The sequence below is a fragment of the Schistocerca americana genome, chromosome 1, assembly GCF_021461395.2.
Source record: "Schistocerca americana isolate TAMUIC-IGC-003095 chromosome 1, iqSchAmer2.1, whole genome shotgun sequence".
Classification (NCBI taxonomy): Eukaryota; Metazoa; Arthropoda; class Insecta; order Orthoptera; family Acrididae; genus Schistocerca; species Schistocerca americana.
In genome coordinates, this window is record NC_060119.1 from 353,910,120 (window position 1) to 353,922,463 (window position 12,344).

Below are 12,344 nucleotides of genomic sequence, written 5' to 3' on the forward strand. Positions count from 1 at the left end.
TTTTCAGCATTCTTCTTTTTCTACTGACGACCTTAGTGAGTGGCATTGCAGTGCTTACCTTCTACGACATTAATAGCAATGATTAATGTGACGTGAACTGAAAAAGACAAAAACTGGCGCACAGCTGAAAACAGATTCTGTTTTACTGTTGGTGCAATTACACATAATAAATGGGTGAAAATATAGGACTGGACGGAATATTGTGACGGAAGAGGTAGTCACGGGTTATATAAAACACTTCTTGCTATATTTCGACCTTCCTACACCATTTTATGGCTAACCACACTAATTAAACCCCAGTTACGCTCGATGTTGGTCGAGTGTGTGCTGAAATCGGCAGGTGAAAATGTTTCAAATTACCAATAATAAAATTCAATAAACTATTCGGCCGAATGGGCATTTGAATAAGTGGCGACAAGTACTGTAAGGCGGACCCCACGTTACTTTATATGTATCTCACAAACGCCCATAGCGATCTGCCTTCTGTTCTCAACAAGCGACCAACAAAAAGAATGGAGTGCAGTGTAGTCAGACCGAACACTCCAACCTATTAATCGAAGAAGGCCGTGGTATAAACCAGTCGAAACATTATAAATTAAGGGCTGGGAAAATGAATTGGACAGTCCCCTTTTCGTAGTTGTCATTATTTTATTCACCTGTGAATTATCGAGGAATTCCGTGTAGTTGTGGGAAGGTTTACATTGGAACCACAAAAAGAAGTATCAATACTCGCGTAACTGAACACAAAAGGAACTGTCGACTGGGACACACGGACAAATCGGCTGTAGCGGAACATGTTTTTGAAACGGGTGACCATGAAATAAAATTTAGTGAGACGAGCATGCTAGCTAAGACATCGCATTATTATGCACGTGTGTATAGAGAGGTTGTAGAGATTTTTAAACACCACAATAATTTTAACAGGAAAGAAGAAGGATTGAAGTTAGATAAGATACGGCGATCGACTTTGTACCAAAGATGTGACAATCGATTACCTTCGATCGAGAGTAATGACGCCAGCCAGAGATAGTTTTACTGTTGACAACACGTGACGAGTGGTGGCGCCCTCTACGCGCTCTATATAAACAGGACCTCCACGGCCCAGCAGCCAGTCGTAGATTCACCTCAGATGATGTTGCCTGCAGCTGGCAACGAAACGTCAGGGAGAAGTATTTCTACTATTGGACCACGGCCTCTTAGCCCGGAAGTTTTAATTACTGAAGACACCGGCCGTGAAAGCCTACACACTATGATTATATCGAGGAATAGTTCTTAGAATAGACTTCTACATTAAGTATTAATAAGAAAATAACTAATCATTCCATCGAAGAGTTCAATGATAGCAAGTCTGTAAATAAAAAAATTAGCCTGGAGTGGCGTTTACACATAGTGGCCTACAACAGTTCCTGGGGATGCTAATGCGACTGTACGGTACAGATGGGCAGACAGTGCTGGAATGTGTGAAGTACATGCAGATGCTGCTCACTCGTTATGACAAACTACCAAGGTTCTTTAACAGAGCTCGTTGTTAGCTATATTCTAACTCAAACTTAATTTCTGCTGTGGAAATATTTGCTCAACAGTGTATGAACATCGTCAACACTTTTGTATCGCACACACGACACAACACCATCACATTCTAGTTAAGCACAGTACACGCCCAACGCTTACACCTTTCTGTAGACGATTTAATGTCTTCGTAGCAGACAGTCACCTGATTTAGAAGCGATACATCCCCACTATTCTTCCCATCCCAACACTCAACAGTGGATTTCTCACAAATTATGATACCACAAACAGAAACGCAACTTGAAGTCTTGTCTTTTCGCACTCGAAATAAGCTCCGTAATTCCGTATCGATCTCAAATGTCTGTCGTATGAAACTGGTATACTACAGAAAATAGTTAACATCTTTGCCTCCCCCTGGGCGTTGGGACCTCTCTTCTACCCTCGACGAAGTGTAACCACCGACTCCTAGACTCCGAAAGTTCTGAACGGCCACTAAATTTGTTTATGATCTATACATTTTCGTCAATCGGCGTAGTGGGTACAGTTTTATTGACATCTTGTTCCTGTGTCTTTGCCCCTAAAACCACTATTCTACAAAGCTCAAGTAACTCTCTCACTGTGAATATATATTGACATTATGGGAAAAAACCCTCACTTCTAGAGGACATGCGATAAAAGGGCTGTATACAAATGGATGCATCCAACTTGCGTTCCCTCAGCTTCAGTTTAACTCACTTAAGCTCTCGAACCGCTTTCCGTTGTTAAGAGAAATCACTTTTCAGTTACAAATAATACGCTGATCAGGAAAAGTTCCTCCTCCACCAACTCGTTCTTATAGGCTTTTAAATGAAATTTTACAGAGTAACTCGGTATTCTCAAAGCAGTCAACTATGGTTACTCACAAAATAGTCTGAATCATGGTTGCCAAGGCACTTATGAACTGTTTTCAGTATCACGCTCAACACGTGCAACTATTAGCCGATAACAGTGATTTTTTACCGAAAAGGAGTACGTATTCAGTATTTTTACCTTTTCATGCTTCGTTAAAAATGTATCAGAATCCCAGTATCATGAAACATATTTCTGCCATTTCAAGTTAATTCAATGGAGTCAATAGATGAAACAACAGACAGCCACTACTATTAATTAGGGCCACGCAGTCGCGTCGTGCTGGTAGTTTTAGAGCATTTACTCATTCTCTAGTTGGCTAACAAACTCCGACGTGAACTACTTAAACGTCAAATTGATCAATCATCAAAATGATACTACATTTATGCCTACTGTACCTACTTCTTGTATCAGCTTTTCTGACTGGATGTTCTCCACGTATTATGAAAATTAAGTGAACAGCAAAGGTAAAGGACAATATTGCGTGTGGCGAATATACAGTGCTTCCATTTTCCAATTCAACATTAAAAAATAATGTTAATAAGCGACATAAGAGATTCTAAGATCGAATAAATAACAGTAACAATAATATTATAGTTATAATTAAAGAAGTTTGGAGCATTACATCATTCAGCTGATGATTGTCGAAAGTTGCCTGTTCACCCTAGATGAATCCTGCAGTACGAACTCAGAGATTTTGTGAAAATTCCGTTCATGATTTTCGTTTTAGTCTTTTTAAGTTGCATTACAGAAGCGAGAAAAACAGCTGATTTTACATATACCACTGTTCCAGCGGTGCTCGGCTCTATGGCAGCACCTGAATTCTCGCTGGCCATTAAGTCACGTCTGTCACATCCCGTCAAAACATTCTGGAAAGCATTTCAAACGGTGGCAGCCACGCTGGCTGTTCCAGTCCATCACAGCACCATCAAGGTCTCTCGGGAAGTTTTGAAAGTTGTTGTTTTCCATCTGTTGTTGATCACGTAACTTCCGAGTTCACTTCCCTTCTCTACACGGCCATGTGCACATCTCCATATTTCGTGTTGTGGTTTTTTTGTTATTTGTTATAAATTGTTTCGTGCCGTTATTTCTTTTGTTAAAATTTATAATTTTATAATAAATGACACATGGTTAATGGAAGCAACGAGGCAACAGTTTTAATTGTACGACTTGAGCGTCCTAAATTACTTTTCATCTTTTGCATGCCGGTACGATATTTAATATTTTGCAATGAAATGGATTGCAATATGACTACAACTTGAAGTAAAAAAAGTATTGTTGCTAGAATTAGATTCATTAGTAATTTTAATTTATTTGTATGTTGTCAGGCATTTGTAATGTTTCAAAAAGAAATAAACAAACCTTCAGACACTGAAACAGTGGCAAAATGCTTTATTTTGTGAAGTGTGCGTCAGGTAATGCTTTAGAGTTGTTTGTTTAAATATGTGTTCGTGACAGGCTTGTTTATTGTTAATCAGCTCTCTAGATTGTGTGTTAAACAGTTTTGCAAGCATCAGTAGTCAGTATTTATGTTGTTTCACTAGCTAACTCCAATACAAATATCCGGCCGGTGTGGCAGTGAGGTTCTAGGCGCTTCAGTCTGGAACCGCGTGACCGCTACAGTCAACCGAATCCTGCTTCGGGCATGGATGTGTGTGATGTCCCTAGGTTAGTTAGGTTTAAGTAGCTCTAAGTCTAGGGGAGTGATGACCTCAGATGTTAAGTCCCATAGTGCTCAGAGTCATTTGAACCATTCCAATACAATAAGGCGCTTATAGCATTAAACGCGAAATACAAGATGTACAGGAAACTTGTAAATCCTGAAGAGAAATGTATAGAGGGAAATATGACTATTGCACAAAAGTTTGCACTGGACTGGCAACTAGACTTAACCTTAAACAAATCAGTTTTTCACGAGATATTATGGTTCAAATGGCTCTGAGCACTATGGGACTCAACTGCTGAGGTCATCAGTCCCCTAGAACTTAGAACTACTTAAACTTAACTAACCCAAGGACATCACACACATCCATGCCCGAGGCAGGATTCGAACATGCTACCGTAGCGGTCTAATTTGACGAAACAAATGAAAAAACTGGTGCCCCGATTTTCTAAAATGCTTATAAAGTGCAGATTCCTCTTCCTCAAGCTCCTTGTATAGTGTGTGAAATTCCCTTTCGGTACCACGTAATGACATTTTTCAGACACACGCCTTTGTTTGCTTTGTTTTCCTTTTCTGATATACAATCTATCGCTGGAAGCTGCAACCCACTTGAATCCAATAAATATCTTTTTTTACTTTCCAAATGTGGACTTCAGCATCCACGTATGTTAGTTACCGCATTGTGTACATGCAGTTCGCGCGTAGATGTTTAATAATCATGTTGCGAAGAATGCAGGTCTACGAAAATGAAAACAGTTGAAGACCGCCATCCGAACTGAGATCACGTGACTTGTATTGAAATGCTGTGACATGAGGGAATGTGAATACAGCATGATGCGATGTTGCCGTGATGTGGCGGTGCTTTGACGCCCATTGTGAATTGGCCTTTAGCAAACGCGTGTGATACACAGAGCTAGTGAGGCGCCGATGCCGGGAACATTCTCTCATTTGCTGTAGGAACTGCTAAGACAGAAGTACAGATAACTCACAAAGTAAAAGATTATAGAAATTAAGGTAATGTTAGAGAGGAATGACCTTCTAGCAGCCGAAAAACTAAATTTTCTCATTGTCACTGATTACATATGATCTGTTCAGAATAATTCATGAAAATTACAGAAAAAGTCCACTGAATTTGGAAGGTTAATTCAGCTCCAGTCTCGAAAATACACTCCTGGAAATGGAAAAAAGAACACATTGACACCGGTGTGTCAGACCCACCATACTTGCTCCGGACACTGCGAGAGGGCTGTACAAGCAATGATCACACGCACGGCACAGCGGACACACCAGGAACCGCGGTGTTGGCCGTCGAATGGCGCTAGCTGCGCAGCATTTGTGCACCGCCGCCGTCAGTGTCAGCCAGTTTACTGTGGCATACGGAGCTCCATCGCAGTCTTTAACACTGGTAGCATGCCGCGACAGCGTGGACGTGAACCGTATGTGCAGTTGACGGACTTTGAGCGAGGGCGTATAGTGGGCATGCGGGAGGCCGGGTGGACGTACCGCCGAATTGCTCAACACGTGGGGCGTGAGGTCTCCACAGTACATCGATGTTGTCGCCAGTGGTCGGCGGAAGGTGCACGTGCCCGTCGACCTGGGACCGGACCGCAGCGACGCACGGATGCACGCCAAGACCGTAGGATCCTACGCAGTGCCGTAGGGGACCGCACCGCCACTTCCCAGCAAATTAGGGACACTGTTGCTCCTGGGGTATCGGCGAGGACCATTCGCAACCGTCTCCATGAATCTGGGCTACGGTCCCGCACACCGTTAGGCCGTCTTCCGCTCACGCCCCAACATCGTGCAGCCCACCTCCAGTGGTGTCGCGACAGGCGTGAATGGAGGGACGAATGGAGACGTGTCGTCTTCAGCGATGAGAGTCGCTTCTGCCTTGGTGCCAATGATGGTCGTATGCGTGTTTGGCGCCGTGCAGGTGAGCGCCACAATCAGGACTGCATACGACCGAGGCACACAGGGCCAACACCCGGCATCATGGTGTGGGGAGCGATCTCCTACACTGGCCGTACACCACTGGTGATCGTCGAGGGGACACTGAATAGTGCACGGTACATCCAAACCGTCATCGAACCCATCGTTCTACCATTCCTAGACCGGCAAGGGAACTTGCTGTTCCAACAGGACAATGCATGTCCGCATGTATCCCGTGCCACCCAACGTGCTCTAGAAGGTGTAAGTCAACTACCCTGGCCAGCAAGATCTCCGGATCTGTCCCCCATTGAGCATGTTTGGGACTGGATGAAGCGTCGTCTCACGCGGTCTGCACGTCCAGCACGAACGCTGGTCCAACTGAGGCGCCAGGTGGAAATGGCATGGCAAGCCGTTCCACAGGACTACATCCAGCATCTCTACGATCGTCTCCATGGGAGAATAGCAGCCTGCATTGCTGCGAAAGGTGGATATACACTGTACTAGTGCCGACATTGTGCATGCTCTGTCGCCTGTGTCTATGTGCCTGTGGTTCTGTCAGTGTGATCATGTGATGTATCTGACCCCAGGAATGTGTCAATAAAGTTTCCCCTTCCTGGGACAATGAATTCACGGTGTTCTTATTTCAATTTCCAGGAGTGTAAGTCGAAGATCACAGATTTGTCAAACAACTTTGTGGTGATTGCAAGTCCCAGCCTTTCCAACAGCGGGAATATGTTTTTATATGGATCTCAAAATCTCGCTCTGGATCTCTGGGCTACCGGATACCAATTTCAGGGCAGGCTTCATTCACTGCACCTAAAAAACACGTTTTACATCGTTTCTAACTGATAATTATAACTATCTAAAATGTAATATCAGAGAAACATTAGAAATCTAAATAAAACATCCTGTGATTTATATGACTGCGTTAGTACGAGGTCTGTTTGAAAACTATACAATTTTATATTTTTTTTCGAACTCCTGATGGATATGAATCTAGCGCGCTTGCATGAGCCAACCTTGACCCTCCGTGTGCATGCGTGAATTTTCGCGAAGGTTCGGTCATAGCCCCACTCCTCTTCCTCATTTTTGTAAATGAAGTAAAGTGAAGTTGGTGAGACACTACAATTTGCGGACGTCGCCACTCTTATTGCCAAAGGGGAAAATTCTGTCCAAGCAGTCATGAAGTCTGATGTACAGCTCGAAAACGCTAAAAAATGGTTCATCGCCAACAAGATGAAAATAAACGAAGAAAAAACACAGCGTATGGTATGCAGCCTTGGAAAAAATACATACTCTGATCATATAGAATCTGTGAAACTGTTAGTCTTCACCATAGACCACAAACTCTCATGCATACTCTGGTGCCCAGTGCATGCCCTAGGTATGCAAACTCTGGTGCATGGAAACATGGTGCGGGTGCAATCGATGTTGATGTAGCATTCTCAGCGCCGACGTTTTTGAGATTCCCGGTTCTCGCTCAACTTGTCTGCTACTGATGTGCGGATTAGCCGCGACAGCAGCTAAAACACCTACTTGGGCATCACCATTTGTTGCAGGTCGTGGTTGACGTTTCACGTGTGGCTGAACACTTCCTGTTTCCTTAAATAACGTAACTATACGGTAAACGGTCCGGACACTTAGATGATGTCGCCAGGATAGCGAGCAGCATGCATAGTACACGCCCGTTGAACATTTTGATAACAATAGCCATACATCAACACGATATCGACCTTTTCCGCAATTGGTAAACGGTCCATTTTAACATGGGTAATGTATCACGAAGCAAATACCCTCCGCACAGGCGGAATGTTGCGTGATACCACGTACTTATACGTTTGTGACTATTACAGCGCCATCTATCACAAAGCGAAAAAAGTGGTCGAACTTAAACATTCATATTTCTTTACATACTACACGAATATGTTATAAAAAATGGGGGTTCCTATTTTAAAAAACGCAGTTGATATACGTTTGACCTATGGCAGCGCCATCTAGTGGGCCAACCATAGCGCCATCTGGTTTCTCCCTTCAAGCTAGACTGGTTTCGTTCTTTGTAGTTTTTCGTTTGATGCTTATTTCGTGAGATATTTGGTCTGTTCACTATCAATGGACCACCATGTATAGCGCACATAATTTTCCATGTAAAAAAAATCTTTCAGTCCCCTTATGCATATCGATGTGCTGAAGCTATACTTCCCTCACGATAGGACACACAGTAGCGACCACCAAACACTCTCACATATACCGTGAAGACTGTTGTACAAAGGCTGGGTCAGTTCCCCTTGGCACAAAGATGTCACCATTTCGGGTCCCGACCTGCTTGCTTGCTTGCTTTCTACACCAATCTCCAGACTCTGGAATTACAAGAACATATGTAATTTCACATGGTTTGTCAGAATATCATCCCATTTTTTTCACAATACTTTTCGATATCAAACACATAACAGTATCTTACCAATCGCTTGCACAGTATAATTGTGAAGATATAGATTGGAAATTATTTCTCTACAGACCCAAAACTTTAGCGAGGTGGAGCGTGCTGTAAACCTTTGAGTAACTAGTCTGCACAGACCTTTACGTGAAACTCGAAAAAAAAAATAGAGTAAACTGATATTTACACTCGCGAATACCGATGTCGGTGATATAACAGATTCCAAATCGTCCTTATAATTTACAAAGTCAACTAAGGTGTTTCTCATGCCTAGAAAACTAGCAAACGTGTCCTCCACCTGTCTTTCATCTGCTAGATGCACTCAGCACTCGCCACAATCGATGTTCTCTCAACCAAATAAAGACGGGAAATGTAAAGGAGCAGTCAATCAGACAGTTTAGATGCGAGGGAATAATGGCCCAGCGCAAACACATGTCAATATTGAATCTTTTCAAATTTCCACTCGATCACGAAAGCTGTCCAACCCATACTAAGTATTAGTTCGCTACTCGGACGTCTAGAGGACGACACGGTTAAGTCAGCTACATTCCTGCATCCCAACAGGCCTCTCCATTTGGACAGATCCTGCCGTTATTGGGAAACGTGAATCATTCCCGCCACAGGCCAAGACCAGCGTTCCACGCACCCCTAGAGAGAATCGTACTAGGAAATGGGTCACATACGTATTTGATCACTGTACTTACAATTAAATGTTAAAATTGCGGTCTCAGTTGAACGACGTTTGACAATGAGAGAAGTATTGGAAATACACCCGGCTGTGGCTCTGGAATTAGAAATATCTGTACCATTCTTATGACTTGACATACTCCTCTCTTTGCTAACACAGTATTCCACCTCTAAGGCACACCTTCCTTGCGACTGGACATAGTCTTTTCCTTTGTACATGTCAGAACACAAACACAGACTTTATAAGCCTGATGCTCAAGGCGAACCTATCATACATCCCCTACTACTAAGTATAATACTTCGTCAATAACTGATTGCTGGCGATAGGAAATAATACTGACCGAAAATCAATGATGGGTGGACATGTCTTATAAGTTTTTCTTGCGAGTGGCACCACTGTGTCTTAGAAAGAGAGGCGTAATCGTCTTACAAACTGCCAGATGTTAAAAAACCCAGTCACAACAACTACTGCATGTTACTGTCACAAGTGGTCTTGGTTCTACAGGTGCATACAAGTATCCATGTTAAAAACCATACTGGCTTTATATATCGAGGTATGGGATTATCTCTGAATGAAGTGGTTTTTTCAGACAAATACTATGACACTGAACACAGACGGTGATCGTCGGAGTGTGTACTATCAGATCAACAGTTACACGTCGCCGACGGTGCAACCTTGTAATAAAATTACCGAATTTAGAAAGTGATTCAGCTAAGGAAAGTGGTATGAAACCGGTATTTGCACCTCACTCAAGCCACTGCTGCTAGATATTTCTCGAGTATTTGTAGTGCATTCTCCCTCGATGCCATGTTAGAGGTTCGGTGATATATCAACTGGGTTATAGGCGATGGTTGATTGAGAAGAATCACAACAGTAGATGGTGTACTGATTGAGGTCGTGAGGGATGTACACTAGCTTTTCAGATCTCTAGTGTTATGCTGTCCACTAGAAATGCTTTCTGGGATTAAAATCAAGTCTCTCCATTCAACCACATACCTGCATTGGATTCAGTGGAGAAGTCCTTTAATTAATACAGCCACTAGTGAATCATATTTCTGGCACTCTCATATCTCGAAACGAGTCACCTTTCACAAACCTGTCTGCCACAGTAAAATTCCAATGTCGTTTTGGGTAGTCCCTATGCATCTTCCAACCACTATCATTTCTGCAGCTTTATGCATGTGATCATTCCAATTTAAGTCGGAACTGAGTAGAAGTCGGATAAAGCTATATCTACCACCTTCCACAACCTGTGTAGAAACAGGTTAAGCTGCGTTAGTGCGACAGGACTGTGTTTTAACCATTTGATGGAAACAGGAACATTTTGCCATAGATCCGCCAACAGTGCACGATGTTTAAGGTCACTGCCAAACAAAGCCCACGGAGTAGTAGACAATACATTATGGGAACTGGGAGAGGGACGAGGATTTTGCTACTGCATTGTGGTGCATCCCCGAACTATATACAAGTACTGCTGTTCAAAGCAGATCTGTGCCCCTCAGGGCCCATTCATGTCTATCACTCCAACACGCTACCTTCGTTATTCTGTACCATCCAACAGAGGAAAATTACGGACTATAAAAGCTCCACTAACTTCATCCGATAGAGAACTCGATAATATTTTTAACACATATCTCTCCTCCCATACATCGAAAACAAATACCGCTTACGTGCTGGCATCGAGCACATGTGACGATCCTATTAAATATACAGCTATTGATCCAGTGCATGGATCAGTGTAAAGGTGCATCGCCTGTACTGTAGAAGCATGACCGTATCCCACAAACCATACTGTAAGTCGAAGAGACCTTCCCTGTGACCCTGTGTCGTTGGTTAAAACATTGTTTTTTTCTGCTGTAACGCGCTTTGTACACTGCCATACATTTTGTTTTTCCCCCCACTCCTTCAAGGTCTGTGGGAGGTTCTAACCTGACATTAACACATTCGGATCCATTGCTTCTCATGGAAAACTAGACGTCGAATGGTATAAGTCATACTGTTACTGCTGCTACCATAACACACCACACACAATGAATGATTTTAAACAAAATACAGTTACAACATAAGGAAACTGGCAGAGTTTGGCGGCATTGTGGAGAGTTTCCAAACTGGTGTCCGAAGGTGATTGATGACCTCTACACTTAAACTCATCTGTCACAGTGACAGAATAGCTGATGGCTCTGTGTTCCGTTTCGACTGAGTCCTCATCTTGCAGTCATGTATGCGATCACTTTTTCGGTGCTAGCCATCACCAGAAGGTGTTGATCCTCCACCAAAACTGTTTCTCCAACACAAACAAGCGATGTCACTCAATCATTATGTGGTAGCCAACAGCATACCAGTGGACACATGGGATGGAAAAGACACCGTCGATGTACTGAAATGATAAGCATCACAGTTGATAGTGCGAACAATTTTAGCAATTTTACAGGTCTACCGTGGGTCCTGGGAGCCATCCGCAACACATGCACATACACAGACATACAGAAAACAGAACAGATGGTCTTCAAATGTGGAATATGTGGGGTGGAGGCAACTGGATACAATCGAGTACTGTGCTATATTATACATCCCGATCAGTGCATTTGCGCTAGGTGTTGGCAGCTGTACTACGTTCAAAAGCAATTTTAGAACATGGAAAGAGATCGCATGGGTAGAACTGACGTAAGAAAATCGATAGAATTGCGGAAAATACGTATAAATTGAGGGAATATACACCGAAATGCAGGGAAATGAGGAAGTACTTGCGTGTCTTCTGGGTGGCGCAGAACAGTATGTACATGGTAACAAGTATGCGACAGCAAGAGGAATCTGAGAAAACATCGACATGCAAGCGAAGGGCACCAGGGAAACAGTTACTTTTATTCCGTCAAGGCAGCATTCTGCTGTATGTCTATTGAGATAACAGTGATACACGTGAGTTGACTACTGTATTTGACGCTTTTCAGGAAGACAGAGAGCCATCTGCATCTAAACTTACTTGCATCTGCGTTAAAGGATGGCATACAGTCGATCGAGTGGTCGGTTGAGATGCAGTTGTAACGACATACGATTTAATGGTAGACTGATGGTGCATTCTAGAGAGAGAGAGAGAGAGAGGGAGGGAGAGAGAGGGAGAAGTTGCTGCAGGTCATTTGACCATTTTTCCTGATGTTCTGTCAGGATGCATAAGTTGTGTGACATAGCCTCCGTTCAACTCGTATACAACCATGTGTTCTGTGTGGGTCTACTTG